We start from the raw sequence: 15622 nt of genomic DNA on the forward strand, positions 1-15622 counted from the left end.
TGGTTCTGCTGCTCTGGTAGCTGAGTGACCTTGAATTAGGCATAATTAATCTTTGAAACTCATGATGTGAAATTAAAATAATAATCATACAGGTTTGTTGTGAGGGTTAAGTGAAATCACGTATGTGATTGTGTTTTGCGTATTTCAAAGTACTTTGCACAGTGTGATGTTATTTATTTTCACACAGGTTCCTGTAGCAGTAATGGAATAGCAGAAAACAAAAATTTCATGTTTTTCCAGTCTCTCATGATGTTTTCCCCTCAACATGTTTTATAATTTAGCAGAATTAAAAATAGTTGAAGGCACAGCAGAACACAAAGTATAATTGTACTGCCATCTTTGGGACATATTTTGAACTACATTTGTGTAGTTGATGTGAACTGTTTTACAAAAGACATATACTTGTGTTTTAAATGTATGAGCAACAGGGAGTATTGTCACCGGTGTAGAGCTTGAAGGCTTTTTAGATCAATCATAAGGAATTGAGTCCACAATGATGAACACCTGTCACACAGCTCTGACTATGGACGAGGCTGGTGCTCTGGAATGATCAGCTGTTCAAGCTGGAAGGGACATTAGAAGTCAGTCCTTGCAGATGGTTTCCTGTCTGCTGCCCCGAGATTAATTTGGGATTCAGCAACAGGAAGAGTAGTAGATTTCAGCTCTGGACGGTGCCCAGGAAGAGGAGCTAGGCAATCTCTGGCATAAAGGAGAGACAACAGACGTCCGGGTGCTACATGTGTATGTATCATCTGTTTATCTGTATGTGAACAAAAGAAGGAATGAACAAATGAATGAATGAATGAAATTCTTGTGTCAGGCCCTATCCCTTTCTGACCTTGGCTTCTCTGGGTTGAGGGTGGAAATCAGAGAGTTAGCCTTGGAGCCTCTCATCCTGGGAATATGAGTGTTGGCAAGAGGGGAATTTTGTGGGGTGATGGGAATATTATTATGTCTTGATCTAGTAGTGATCACATATGGGTATATAAAATATGCAAAATTATCAGGCAGTATGCATAAGGTTTATACATTTTTACTTCATGTAAATTGTGCCTCAATAAGGTACTGTTCAAATCTCCTTTCCTCACCCTTAACTTTCCACCAATCAGAATTCCATTTGGTTTTACTAGCGCTTCTTTTATAATGTTCCAGTGGGCTGATGGTAGGGGTTAGGACAGCCTGGCGTGTATTAATTTTAGGAAGCAGGATGGATATAGCAAATTTCCCAAGACAACTCGCTTCCACTTTGTAACTTGAATCAGGAGTCAAGTGATGGCAGCCAACTGCTTCTGATGTCACAAAAGAATATCTCCACCTACTCCCTGCCTGTACCCAGATGGATGTTGCTAGAGGAGAAATACAGCTGTGCTAACTTAGTGTCACATTATATTTATCACCACAAATCTCAAGTGGACTCTCTGCAAATCCTTGCAATCCTATTATATTTTTTTGAGTAGATTTGCTTTCCTAGTTCCTAAAATTATTTCACATCTTAACTCTCTCTCCAATCCAACGACAGTCTCTCAGCTCAGACCTTGTTGTATATATCATTAAGAAAATAGAAGCAATCAAAGAATTGCCTCATCTTTCAACCACCAAAGTTGATTAAATTAGCTGCGTTTGTACTCAATCTGTCTTTGCTGTTTCGGTGCTTCAGTGGTTACCAACAGGGGTTATATGTAGAATTTTTAAATCCCAATGCCGAGATTCTGGATTATTTGATCTGCTGTGGGACATCTTTTTTTCCTTAATTCTCGAGGGATTCTAACATGCACTGGAATTTAGAACCAAGAATTTAGAATGTCGAACGTCCTATGAGTGGTCCTGTGCTTACAGAGTGGATCTTTCATCTCCTAAAGGCCTTTTTCCTTCCTCCATCTCCCCTCTTTCCTACATGATCAATTTTTCTTTCTGTGTTAGATGAGTCCCATCAGCATCCAAACATGCTCTATTATCTTCTGTCTTATTAACAGCCCCTCTTTGACTCCACCTTTTCCTCTGGCTTCTGCCCTTCAGCAAAATTCCTTCAAATAGTTTGTTGACACTGGCTGTCTCCATTCTATAACCTTCAATTTTCTCATTAACATACTTTTGTTTCTATAACTTACGGTTGAAGTCAACATCTTCCATGTCAGCAAGCTCAATGATTTACTCTTCAGGTTTGTCTTATTCCACTTTTCAGCAACATTTAGCATAACTGATTTTTCTTTTTCTTTTTAAAGCTTATTTATTTAGCGAATATGAGTGGGGGAAGGTCAGAGAGAGAGAGAGAGAGAGAGAATCCCAAGCTCGCAGAGCCTGACTCCACTACGAGATCATGACCTGAGCCAAAATCAAGAGTTGGATGCCTAACTGACTGAGCCACCCAGGTTCTCCCTCAATTGATTTTTCTTGAACACCCTTTTTCCTAGGTGATTTAGCTCTCAGTCTTACATGAGTCCTTGAATACCCATCACTGTAGTCTTCTTTTTTTTTTTTTTTTTTTTTTTTTTTTTACTGGTGGCTTTTCTTCTTTGCTAGCTCTGCCTCATTTTCCCAAGACTTAAACCTCAGCCAATGCTCTTGGCTCTGTCCCTAACCTTCTCCAGCCACACTGTTCTTCAGGGTAATCTTATCCAGTCAATGTGAGGGTGGCTCACACATATGGCTCTTGAACTCTCATGACTTTCCTAACAGCCAGGTTCATACTCAATTGCTTCCTTAACGTTTCAGTTTGGGCATCGAGTAGACTCACAGATTCTTATTTCTCCACAGCCATCCCCACCTGCAAAAACGTACAAAAAGCCCATCTTCTACACCTCAGTAAATGACAACAGAGTTACCAAGAACATTTTCCACAGCATCCTCTATTCCTTTTTCCCATACTCCATATCCAATTCATAAGCGAATTTAGATGTTTTCTGAGTATTACCACTTCTCCCCAGCTCTCAGTGTCACCAACCTGATGCATGCCACCACTATCCCTTAGCTCAGCTATTTTAATACTCTTGTAACTTGTGTCTCTGCCACTCTTGCTGTATGTACAGTCTGCTCTTGCACAGCAGCCAAAGAAAGAGTCTTTATGGATTTATATCCATGGGCTTATCTCCACATGGATTTATATCTATCCCTCAAAAGGTCATTCTTGTTTCTGCCTGAGAATCATTTCTCCTATTTGTCTCTCTGCCTGGAAATTTCTTCCTACAGACTCTTTGCACATCTGTTTTTTTATGTTGTCCTGAATTCTGCCTCAGTGTCATCTCTTCAAGGAAGCCTTCCCTAATCAACCATCTGAGGATAGATTGATTCATGTCGTTTACCCTAAGCCTGGCAAAGTTGTCTCTCAGTGAATATTTGTTGGGAGGAGTGAATGTTTTACGCTGCCTTTAGTATGAGAGGCTCAGTGTGCCTGTATCAACTGTAGGATATAAGGCACAAAGAGACTATATAGTTGTGGGAAACAAATGGCTGGTTGGAGGAGAGTTTAATAAAAGGATTTGTCAAGTGTGAACAGGGTATAGGAAAACCACAAGAGATAGTGTGGGACCCCAGGGCTAGTAACAGTTGGGATACTATTACAACCCCTGTGGAGCAGAACCTGGAGAGAGACCTGTATGGGAAAGTCCCTCTGTCAGGATTGGAGACATTCAGTCAAGGCACTCAGCCAGGCCATTGGGATTATGAAGGGACAGAGTCAAGGTGATCCATATTCTGATTTTATTCTTTTTCCCTTCTTCCCCACTCCTGCCAGGGCTCCCCTTTGACAACACACATTTGGAAGCCAAAGGCCAAGGGAGCCCATTGATGGAATTCCATGGGTCATCCTCCTGGGGCACAGAGTGGGGAGTGAAAAATGGAAATAGATTTGGAGGGATAAAAAGAGAATATCCAACACTCATGCTTCGAGTTACAAAACAGCTCCCCTCCCCCACCCCAGTAGGCAGGTTGCGTCCAACTATTTAAATGCTTGCTTATGGTTGACAGCGTGTTATTCTTCTCAGGGCTTGTCTGCCTCTTGCATTGTGGAAGCAGGCAGTGCTCAGTTAGGGGAGCTGTGGACAGAGTATGTGGTGAAGTTATCAAAATGTCCTGTAGAATGGTAGCACTTTCCCAAGCTGCTTGATCAAGTTCTCCTATAAGTGGTCTGCTAAAGTTGCATAGAAATTTACAAGTTACAGACATTTTATAATAGTGCTAGAGATCAGCAGGACAGATATTATTGTCTCTACAGGGCTGATGGGTGATGGACAGAGGTCAGTGACTTGTCAGAGCTGTGCAGCAGGTGGAACTGAGCTTGAAACCCCCAACTCTTTTTTTTAATTCTTTTTAATGTTTTACTATATATATATATATATATATATATATATATATATATATACACACAGTATATATGTGTATATATGTGTATATATATATATATATATATATATATATATATAGAGAGAGAGAGAGAGAGAGAGAGAGAGAGAGAGAAAGGGCAGAGAGAGAGAGAGGGAGACAGAATCAGAAGCAGGCTCCAGGCTCTGAGCTGTCAGCACAGAGCCCGTCTCGGGGCTTGAACCCATGAACTGTGAGATCATGACCTGAGCCGAAGTTGGACGCTTAACCAACTGAGCCACCCAGGTGCCCCTGAAACCCAGAACTTTTGACTTACAGTCCCGCGCTCTTTGCTATCACATGCTGCCTCCGTTAGGGGTCATTTTTGTGGCTTACAACAATTTATTTTCAATATTCTATTTTAAAAACTAATTTAGTGAACGACTGACTGCATGTTAGCCTATTGCCACTTTGTCAATGATACAAGGAAGTGAAAAGGAAAAGTCTCTTAAGGACTTAGAAGTAAAATTGCCCCCTGAGAATTAAACTATGGTATTAGCTCATCAATAAATTATAGCACAGACATCCATTGTCACCTTAAAGAGGCAAAATTGTTCCCAGGTCTGCCAAATTCAATTATGACTCAATTGAAGGTATTACCATTTATGAGGGAGGAGGCATCAGTCACAAGTGAGGTTAATCATCCTTTCACGCTTAGGAAAACAAGAGTCATAGAAGCCATGTGTTAGCAGAGCCCAGCCATGCCTGTCTTGGGGAAAAGATGTCTACACCTCTCAAAAGAAACCTCATACCCATTAGCAGTCACTCCCCATTTCCCTTCCAACCCCCTCACCCGAGGCAACCAGAAAGCTATTCTTTGTCTCTCTAGATTAGCCTGTTCGGGACTTTTCACATAAATGGAGCCATACAGTATATAGTCTGTTGTGACTGGGTTCTTTCACTTAGCATGTTTTCAAGGTTTATCTATGTTGTAACATGTCTCAGTACTTCATTCCTTCTGATTGCCACATAGTATTTCATTGTGGATATGCTAAATTGTATTTATCCCTTGAGCAGATGATTGACAGTTTTGTCCTACTTTTTGGCTGTTAGGAATAATGCTGCAATGAATGTTTATATACAGATTTTTGTGTGTGTGGAGGCGTGTTTTCATTTCTTTTGGGCATATAACTGGGAGTGAAATTGTTGGGTCATATGATAACTCTATGTTTAACCTTTCAAACAACTGCCATACTATTTTCTAAAGCAGCTTGCACCATTTTACATTCCCACCATGTATTAGGGTTCCAGTTTCATCACATTCTAGCTGACATTTGTTATTTTCTGTTTTGTATTGTTACTTCAGTACACTTTGAATAGGAATGGTGAGAGTATACGTCCTTACCTGTTTCTCTTCTTAGGAGGAGAGCATGTAGTCTTTCACCACTTAGTATAATGTTAGCTGTGGGTTTTTGTAGATGTCCCTTCTGTGGAAGTCTTGTTTAATTCCCAGTTTGCTGAGAGTTAAAAAAATATCATGAGTAAATGTTGAATTTTACCACATGCTTCTGCCCCCTGCCCTTCAATTTTTGAGATCTTCACATGGTTTTCCTTCTTTGGTTTCTTGATATGGGAAATAACATTGATTGACTGAACCAGTCATATATTCCTAGGACAATCTCCACTTGGTCTAGCTGTATTATCTCTTTTATAGATTGTATTTGATTTGCTAGTGTTGTGTTCAATAACACTTGTGAATTTTTATTTCAGCAGTTGATTGGGATTATTAGCTCTTTTGTCATTGTTCCTTTTTCCAAATATTCTATGTTTGTTTGATAGAGCTGGAATATCTTTTAGAATTTATTGGAGTATACTAGCCAAATTATGGAAAAAGCCCAAATGTCCATTGACTGATGAATGGATAAAGAAGATATGGTTTATATATAAAATGGAATGCTACTTGGCAATGGGAAAGAATCCAATCTTGCCGTTTGCAACAATGCGGATGGAACTGGAGGGTATTTTGCTAAGTGAAATAAGTCAGTCAGAGAAAGACAGATATCATATGTTTCCACTCATATGTGGAACTTGAGAAACTTAACAGAAGACCATGGGGAAAGGGAAGGGGAAGAAATAGTGTCAAACAGAGAGGGAGGCAAACCATAAGAGACTCTTAAATACAGAGAACAAACTGAGGGTTGATAGGGAGTCCAGGGGAGAGGGGAAAATGGGTGATGGGCATTGAGGAGGGCTCTTCTTGGGACAAGTACTGGGTGTTGTATGTAAGCAATGAATCATGGGAATCTACTCCCAAAGCCAAGAGTGCACTGTATATACTGTATGTTAGCTAACTTAACAATTATATTTAAAAAAAGAACTATCTGTGTTTTCTCCATTGTCAGTGTTTTTGATTTGTTTGTTTGATGACAGTCCTTCTCTTTCAAGTTATAGACTATTCTCAATGTCCAGTTAACCTTGTTTCTCTGTTTGTGGTTAGAATGAGTAGTTAAAGTTGACTATGGGTGGTAATTGTTGACCATTGGCTTCATTTTAGGGTAAATGTATAAGGAGCACACCACAGGTTGTAGCATTAGAATCTTTTGGCAGGATAGGTTTTGAACAACTCACCTGGTTGCCCTTTATTACCATTATGCCACTTTTTCGTAGAACTGTTCACTTCCATAACTACACTGTCATATATCTATGAAGCAAAGCTACTGTATATTCAGTAAGCATACATTCTTTCTTTGGCTCACCTTTGATATTTTCTAAGCCTTTTAACTTGGATTTGAAGGTGGTTCCCTGCTCTATAATAAGTCATATAACCTTCTCAGCTCAGTGCCAGACTCACCATAGCAATATGTAGCAAAAGTAAAATTTCTATTTGATCAGAATTTGAAGTATATAATTGTACCAGTGTTCTAGAAACTCATGGGTATATAGAAATCCATTTCAAATCTGTGAGGTAATAAAACACAGAAGTGGCCACTTATTTGAGGGAGGGAAAGCAGGAAAGCTTTAAGTACAGTGGGCTGCTGAAGGACATGGAAGGAGCATACCTGGATCAGGTGCCACAGCTGGGGTTCTGAACATTCGGGGCCACATGAATACTGGCCCCACTCTACCCTCACTTGGGGTTTCTACGTATGGATGATGAGTTCTGATATGAATAAGGGACCAAATGAAACCTTCAGAGATAGAAAATGTACTGTTTTAGAAGGTAAAGTTTAGGAGACTCAAGGGGATTTTCAAAAACGGAATTGGATTGGAACAAATTCAACATGGCAAAGTTTTCCTGCACGATGTGGTGAAGTTTGTTTTTTGTCTCTTTCCTCTTAGATACCTAGAGCAATAGATGGTTGTCATGGCTTTTCCTTAGGCATAGTATTCCCCTGTACAGATAGGGTAACTGAGTAACCCAGGATCACATAGAATGAGGAGTAAGTATGCTTCTGTAGTCATGCAAGAGCTGGAATGAAAACCCATATAAAACGCAGGGCCCTCTCTTCCATGCTATAGTTTCCTCAATTGAGTAATATAATGGAGGCTTTAACCTTGTGAAGTTTTGTGGAAGAGTTTCTTCATACAGAAGTTTCTTTGGCAGAGTCAAAAGTAACAGCTGAGACCCAAGCCCTGTAAAATTCTAACTCCATAATGGTATTTTTTGACATCGATATTAATTGATCACTTTCGAATTATTTTCTCCCATTGTGTATTAGTGAGGAGACAGGTTAAAGAACTTCGAAGAAAACGTAGTGAATTCTTTTAGGCAGTGTAAACCTCACTGTTGGTGGAAGGATGTTAGTTGCCAGTTAGTGAGTGAAATATTCTGAGGAAAGCCCAGGGTAGAGATATGATTGTTTTGTTGAGTGAAAAGATACCATGTGTTTGACATATTAGGCAATACAGTTCATGCTGCAGACCCTTTCTCCCCTGCCCCTGACAGCTTAGATTTTACCTGAGACATCCTTGCTCAGCTCTTTCCTCTTTCCTATCCTGCTTCCTTCTTTCCTCACAGATTTTTGTCAAAGAGCATTCCTTCAAAACAAACAAACAAATGAAAACAAAAACAAATGCACACAAATCCTTATCTTAGAGTCTGCTTCTGTGAAACATATCCTAAGACACTGGGTACTAAAGTGGTCTTAGGTAGTTGACTCTAAGGGTAGTAGTACTCAACAGACAGAGGGCAATGAGGTCTCCAGCCCTGACGAGAAGTGGATCACTGAGCCCTGGCACTGAGCAGTGCCATTGCTACAACATTCACCTCTAGTGATTTTGGAGGGGATGTAGGTAGGAGGGGATGTACTGGCTCACATCTGACATCTCTGCATGGGAGAACTAGCAGTTAGGGGGCTGTGGAATTGAGTGGTTATTGATGAGAGAAAATGACAGGCTATTTTTGCAAAATACTTCGCAATTTTAAGCAAAGTATGAGAGTGAGTGGGCCTTTTGGGAAGAATTTAAAGAGGCTGTCATCTCCTGTAGCTGGAGGACAGACATCCCTGAAAACCAGACCCTAGACTTAATTGTAAGAGTGGCAGAATTTCAGAGCAGGCTGAATTCTCCATATCAGAGTTAAGGTCCTGATAGAGATGGAGATCTGGAAAGGGAACTCCCGATTATTTTCAGGTGAGCATCTTAAATCCCCAGATTGTCCCGAGGCCTCTGGGCCTGAAGACATGGCCCACTCTACCTTGTGGAAGATAGAGTCCTTGTTCTTCTTCTTCACCTTCCTCCCCCTCCTCCTCTTCCTCCTCTTCCGCCTCTTCCTCCTCTTCCTCTTTCTTCTTCTTCTTCTTCTTCTTCTTCTTCTTCTTCTTCTTCTTCTTCTTCCTTTAAGACAATGCAGACCCTTCAAATGAGACACGGGCTTTAGGAGACAATGCTAGTTTTCCTCAAGATCTGCCTTCATTTCCTTTCTGGCTGAAAAATCAATAATGAGGATGAGATGTACAGTAGGCAAGTGCTGGGTTTAGGAAGGGAGGTGATGGATTACACATCAAAGGTGCTGACTCACAGGTACCAGGAGAAACCAGTAAAGCATGCCCAGGAGTGGGTCTAGAGGGTGCTGGATCAGGCGTGACAGAATACAAAGGATGAATACAAAGACCCTCTTTCATGAGATAGGATTTACCACTTTGGTAAGGGCTCTGGAAGGTGGCTTAAATGTGCTGCTGTTAAGGTACTTGGAAGCTTGAAAAAATGATGAGCCTCATTAAATAAAGTTGAGATAGCAAAACTCTCACGGCACAGTATAGAGGAAGGAGTTTGCTGAGATAGATCCCCTATGAGCCTGGAAAATTCAGCAGCCGACTCTGTTCTTTGGGCGGACCCAGGGACACTATATTTTCCAAGGCAGTAAGGAATGTGCTAATTAGGGGAATAGCAGCATCAATAAGGAGCTCAGTGGTGTCCATCCTTTGTAGGCCTGGCTGATAGTTAGATGCTGTTATTGAACAGGGCTTCTAGTAGCAATGGGGATGATAGAATCCTGGATTGGAAAAGGCTAGGTGAGACCACATAACCATGAGAAGCAAGGTGGGAATAATTGCTGTCATGGGCAGCAAGATCTGAATGGCACAGGAGGGGCTGACCTGCAGGGATCTTTGGAGATGGCTGATAATGGTGATCATGGTATTCCTAGGGGTAAGACAAGTGGGCAGGGTATTATTTAATATATGTATAATTTGAGGAGATCAAGGATAGATGAGCAGAAGACTGACATCCCTTCCCCAAAGGAAAGTGACCATTCTTGCTCAGTTTCCACAGCTGAGACAGCTAAACTCAAACCTGTCTACCAAAGGAGAAGCTGCATCGATATTAAGACAGATCCTGTGAAACTTGCCAGGTTTGTACAGTAGTGATTCCTCCAGGCCTTCCCCAAAGGGTCCTGTAGCCATCACCCAGGTAACCAAACAATGGCAAGAGGAAACATTTAGATCTTTCAAGGCCTTCAGACATAGGTCCTGAGCTGACGTTGCTTCCCAGGGATCTGACATCTGTCAGGGGAAAAACCAATGGAGGTAAGGTCATAAACAGATTCATGATCCTTCTCTGCCTCACCGTGGGTCGGCTGTGCCCATGGACCCATCCGGCAACCTTTTCTCTAATTTCCCAACATATAATATTATGGACATACTTGATAGTTGGCCAATACCATTACACCCAATTTCTTGATACAGAGGAAAAGCTATTGTAAATAGGAAACACTAAGTGCAAGTTCCTGAAAACTTTTTCCATCCTCAGCAAGACAATTAATCAAAAAAAACAAAAAACAAAAAACAAAAAAACATTATCACAAATCCAAGGTGATGGAAAAGATTCAGCAGTGGTGGTTCTTATCACACCCCCCATTTTAATCATCACTTCAGCTTCTTCAAACACTGGATGGGTTATGGCAGATGAACACTGTTATGCCCAGAATTTGTGATCCCCAAAGAACACCAGGGAGCCGAGTCCGATGCAAAAGCAAAAGAAACTTTATTCGAGCTAGCTCGAGCTCAATCCCCTACCTGCACCGACGCAGCGGTGAGATACAGGAGAGAGAGCGAGTTTCAAAAGCACAAAGGTTTTATAGGGGTCTAGGGCCAGTTGGTGAGGTAATGGCTGTGGCCTCAGCCGATTGGCTGGGGAAGGGTCGGATTCCTGTTACACAGGTAGCCGGGCGTGTTTTGATCGGGGAAGTTTGAACGGGTGAGCAGGAGGTTACTCTAGGAGAGGAGCCGTGGTCTGAGGTTTCTGCGATTTTCCCGGAAAGGGGGCATGTCGGGGACATAGTCACTCAAGGTGGAGGACACAGAACAAGATGGAGTCGGCCGGCGTAGGTCTGCCCTTTCAAACACCACTGCTGCAAGCTTATCCAAGAAGCCCCAGTAATAGCTGTTGTGCCGAATGTGGTATCTTTACTAGAATAGATTATATGGCTTCAAGAATAATCATGAGACTTTAACCGAGTTCCAAAGATCTCTATTGACTGCACTTTATAGATAGAAAAAGTTATATGAAATCTGAAGAGGATCCAGATAAGAATTTTGAAGAGAATCAAGAATCTTGAGATGCTCTGGGTCCCCCCAAAGAGTTGCTACTTTTATCTTCCCTGCAACAAATGAACTATCCTAAAGTATTCCCAGCAGAGGTTTTACCAGGAGCAGGTGGAGATGAAGTCCCTAAAAGCCCTGGCTGAGTTTTATCAACCAGCAAATGCATACACACTATTAGAAATTATGCCAAATTGTTATGGGCTTTTATCTAACAATGAGAACACAGAAAATGGAGCTCTGTGTACTCATTGTATAATATTATTACTTAGCAGCTGTGTATGTGAGTATAACCCAACTCCATGTTCTCAGATGACCTTTTGGAACCAGTCCTCTCCACCTCTAGTGGATCTCACATGCCTTTTAGCATCCTATGTCCTCACTGCATAATATTTGTTTTCCTCATTCGTGGTTTGGTACCGAGGGTTGAGCATCAGTCTGTGTTCTCAGATGATCTTTGGGAACCAGACTTGTGTATCCCTAGATGACCTCACCAAGGCTCACAACAGTCCGATCCTGTTGATCGGAATATTCTCTTTAGAGAACCTCACATTTGCACACCAAGTCGATGGCATGTTGTTCTCTGGACACAGCAAGTGTGAAATGGCGAGTCCTCTGAATGCCTTGGTAAGCAAGACACACAAACTCCAGAGAATGGGAGATAAACCTTACAGAGATTAAGGGGTCTGCTACATCAGTGAAGCTTTTAGGAGTCAAGGGATCTGAGAGGTGCTGGGGCGTCTTCAAAACAAAAACAAGTTTATGTCCCTTGCATTTCCAACCATGAAGCTAGAAACTTGAAGCTTGAGCAGCCTCCATAGGTTTGGAAGGCAGCGTATCTCACATGTGAGGTAGAGCTCTAGTTTTAATTTGGTCCCAGAGCAAGAAGGGGGTCTTCAGCATGTTTAGGCTTTACCATCAATAGCCCTGTCATTTGTGCCATATCGTCTGGCAGAGGCCACGGTACTAGAGGAATCTGGGTATAAAAGGATGCTGTGGACACTCTGGCAAACTCCAATAAAAGAGTCATAGCACAGACCTTTGGAGTTCAAGAGCAAGGCCATGCTATCTGCAGCAGAGAAAGATAGACCATTCAAAAAGCAGCTCTCGGTAGAGATGGAAACTGTAAATGGGTCCAACAGCACTGGTCTTGCAGCAGACAGAATAGTAGTCCCCCAGAGATGTTCACTTCCTAATCCCTGGAACCTATAAATGTGTTACTTGGCAAAAAGGAATTTGCAGCTCTGATTGCATTAAGGATCTTCAAATGGGACAACTATCCTGGATTATGTGGGCAAGCCCAACAAACCAGCACGTTTCCCTCTAAGATGAGGCAGAAGAGTCAGAATAGGAAGGATACCTGAAGATGGAAAAAGGAGTCACATACACACAGAATTGAGGCTATGCTACGTTTTTGCTGATTGGAAGATAGAAAAAGGAGCCACAAGCCAAGGAATGCAGGAAGCCTCCAGAAGCTGGGAAAGAAAAGGAGATAGATCCTCCCCTACAGGCTCCAGAAGGAACACAGATTTGTTGACCTCATGACTTTAAGGCGGTAAAACTGATTTTTGACCTCCAGAAATGTGAATGATAAATGTGGGTTATTTTAAGCCACGAAGTTTGTGGCAGTTTGTTATAGGGGCAGCAATAAGAAACGAATACAAGCTTTTTTCAGCAAAATTTATTTACAGCTTCCTTTCAATGTCCAGCCTCTTGGTAACAGAGATTGACACTGTGCCCTCGATCTAATACCATTCCTTCTGGAGAACAGACTGCCAGCTGGAGACAAATTGAGACTACATCCACCCTGACTGGGATTTACCTGCTTTCTGGATAGTAGTTTGCCAATGTTGTCTGCAGGGCTTCAGCCAGCAACAATATCCACTGACTGACAAAGTGTCTGACCTACCAATGCAGGATCTTACATAACATTGCCTAAGACCAAGGGCCTCACTTCTTAGCAAAGCAGGTGCATCAGTGAAAACACGACTGTGGGATCCACCAAGCAGAAGCTGCCATCGCACTGGAGTGGTGGTTTGGCCTCTTTAAAGAGAGGATGCCTTGTATTATTGGGGTGATGCAACCTATGGGATGCATTATACTCCTTACACCAACCAATGGTCATTAGATGGTTCTAAATTCATGAGTCCAAAAATAAAGGGGTGAGAGTAGGAGTGGCTTCAGGAATCCACTGAGGACTTTGTGCTCTCTCTTTGGGGGTCTAGAATCTCTGTCTCTAGAGGTCCTAGGTCATAGAGTGAAGAAAATAAGAATCCCACTAAGCTTTAAGCTACCACTGCTAAGTGGTCAACTTAGGGTCCTACAGGCAGAAAACTAGCAGGCAAGTAAGAGTTACCATACTGACAGAGGTTATCGGCTCTGATCGTCATGAGCAGGGAGAGTTACTGCAGTATGAGGGGTATGTTCATACAGAGGAGTATGTTCGGCATTCACATGACCACTGGGTCACCTCTGGTATGCCCAGGTTTAACTGTAAATGGGCAAGTATAGCAACTAAAGTGTACTAAGGGCAGGGTAACCAGGGTCTCAGATCACTTGGGGGTAAGGGTCTGGGTCATTTTACCAGGAAGCTCAGAAGTGCCTAAGATGGGGGAATTTAGCATGGATTAAGTGAAAGCTGTGGTTTGTCCCACTGTCCCTCTTTTGTATAGTCAACGGTAATAACAGAATCCAGAAGAAGCTATAGCTGGGTGGAGTAGGTCCATGTGAGAAGCAAGGGGATCTGGGCAGTGCCAGGCATGAACTGTAGGAGGCGCTGTGGTACCTGCCGAGGTGTGCGTTACTGAGCCACAGCATCCATCTCTCAGCTGCTGTGAATGTTGGTTGCTAAGGGCAGTATGCACTTGATTTTTTTTTTTTTTTTAAACACCCAGTTACATAGCCACATCCCAAACCATAGTAAACGGGGTCTTAAATTTAGGTGGCCAGTGTCTTGCTGAAATTTGGGGTCTCTGTTTCTAAAGGGAAAAAGGAGAGAATGGATATCGGAACTGCTAGCCACTGTTGCGCATTGCTTGCGTCCATCGGAGAGTCAGACGATAGCCTGTGTAGTTCAGGCTGTACTTGCACAGCCCTTGATAACCAGCTGGACCTCAAAAGTTTGCCTCTTGAAAAACTTCTTGGGATACACTCCTGGAAGAACTGAATTCCTAGATGTCTCTCCAGACACGTATATGATTCCTTTTATTGGAAAATAAACCTATATGGGGTGCCTGGGTGGCTCAGCCAGTTAAATGTCTGATTTTGGCTCAGGTCATGATCTCACAGCTCATGGGTTCGAGCTCCGCATCGGGCTCTGTGCTGACAGCTTGAAGCCTGGAGCCTGCTTTGGGTTCTGTGTCTCCTGCTCTCTCTGCTCCAACCCCACTCACACTCTGTCTCTGTCTCTCTCTTTCTCAAAAATAAATAAACATTAAAAAAATTTAAGAAAATAAACCTATTCAACTGATTTTTTTTTTTTTTTTTTTTTTTTTTTGGTCATAGTTATCAGGAAAACAGAGTTAAAGAGACTTACTGCTATTGTCAGGGAAAATATTTCCAAAGCCTGCTTTAATCCTTCCTCTATTGACTTCACTTTCACTTAATTCTTTCTTTCCTTCCTTCCTCCATCCCTCCCTCCCTTCCACCCTCTCTCTTTCCTTCCCATCCACCTTTGTCTGGCTCTCTATTTTATCTTCCAAAGTTATGGTGTCCTGGTGTTTCCTTTCCATAACCCCACTGCCCACACTTTGATGACAGGGAATAAGTCCAGGGGGTGGCAGGGAGGGTGAGAGGAAGTGATGAGTCACAAATTCTCACTTTTCATTTTTTTTTAAACTTTTATTATTAGTTTTTATTACACAAGGAATACATATTCATTGTAGAAAAATTAGAAAACACAGAAAAGCAAAAAGAAAAAATAATCACCCATAATCCCACTACCCATAAATAACTACTATTAACATTTTAGTGTATGTCTTTCTAGCTTCTTATGCATATATATACATACATAGATATTTTTATATATAATTTTCTTTTTTACAAATATTGTGTCATACTATACATACTGTTTTATAACATGTGGTTTTCATTTAATATATATTGTGAACATTGTTGTTTATTCCCTGAAAAAATTATACAGATACTACATGCTCATTGTGGAAAAATCAGAAATTACCGATATGCAAAAAGAAAATATAATTGCTCCAAATCTCACCTCCCAGAGATAGATGCTGTTAACCTTTTAGCAAATATCCTTTCAGACACTGTAATGCACACATGTGTAT

The sequence above is a fragment of the Panthera onca genome, chromosome A1 (genome assembly GCF_046562875.1).
Source record: "Panthera onca isolate mPanOnc1 chromosome A1, mPanOnc1 haplotype 2, whole genome shotgun sequence".
NCBI classification, from domain to species: Eukaryota; Metazoa; Chordata; class Mammalia; order Carnivora; family Felidae; genus Panthera; species Panthera onca.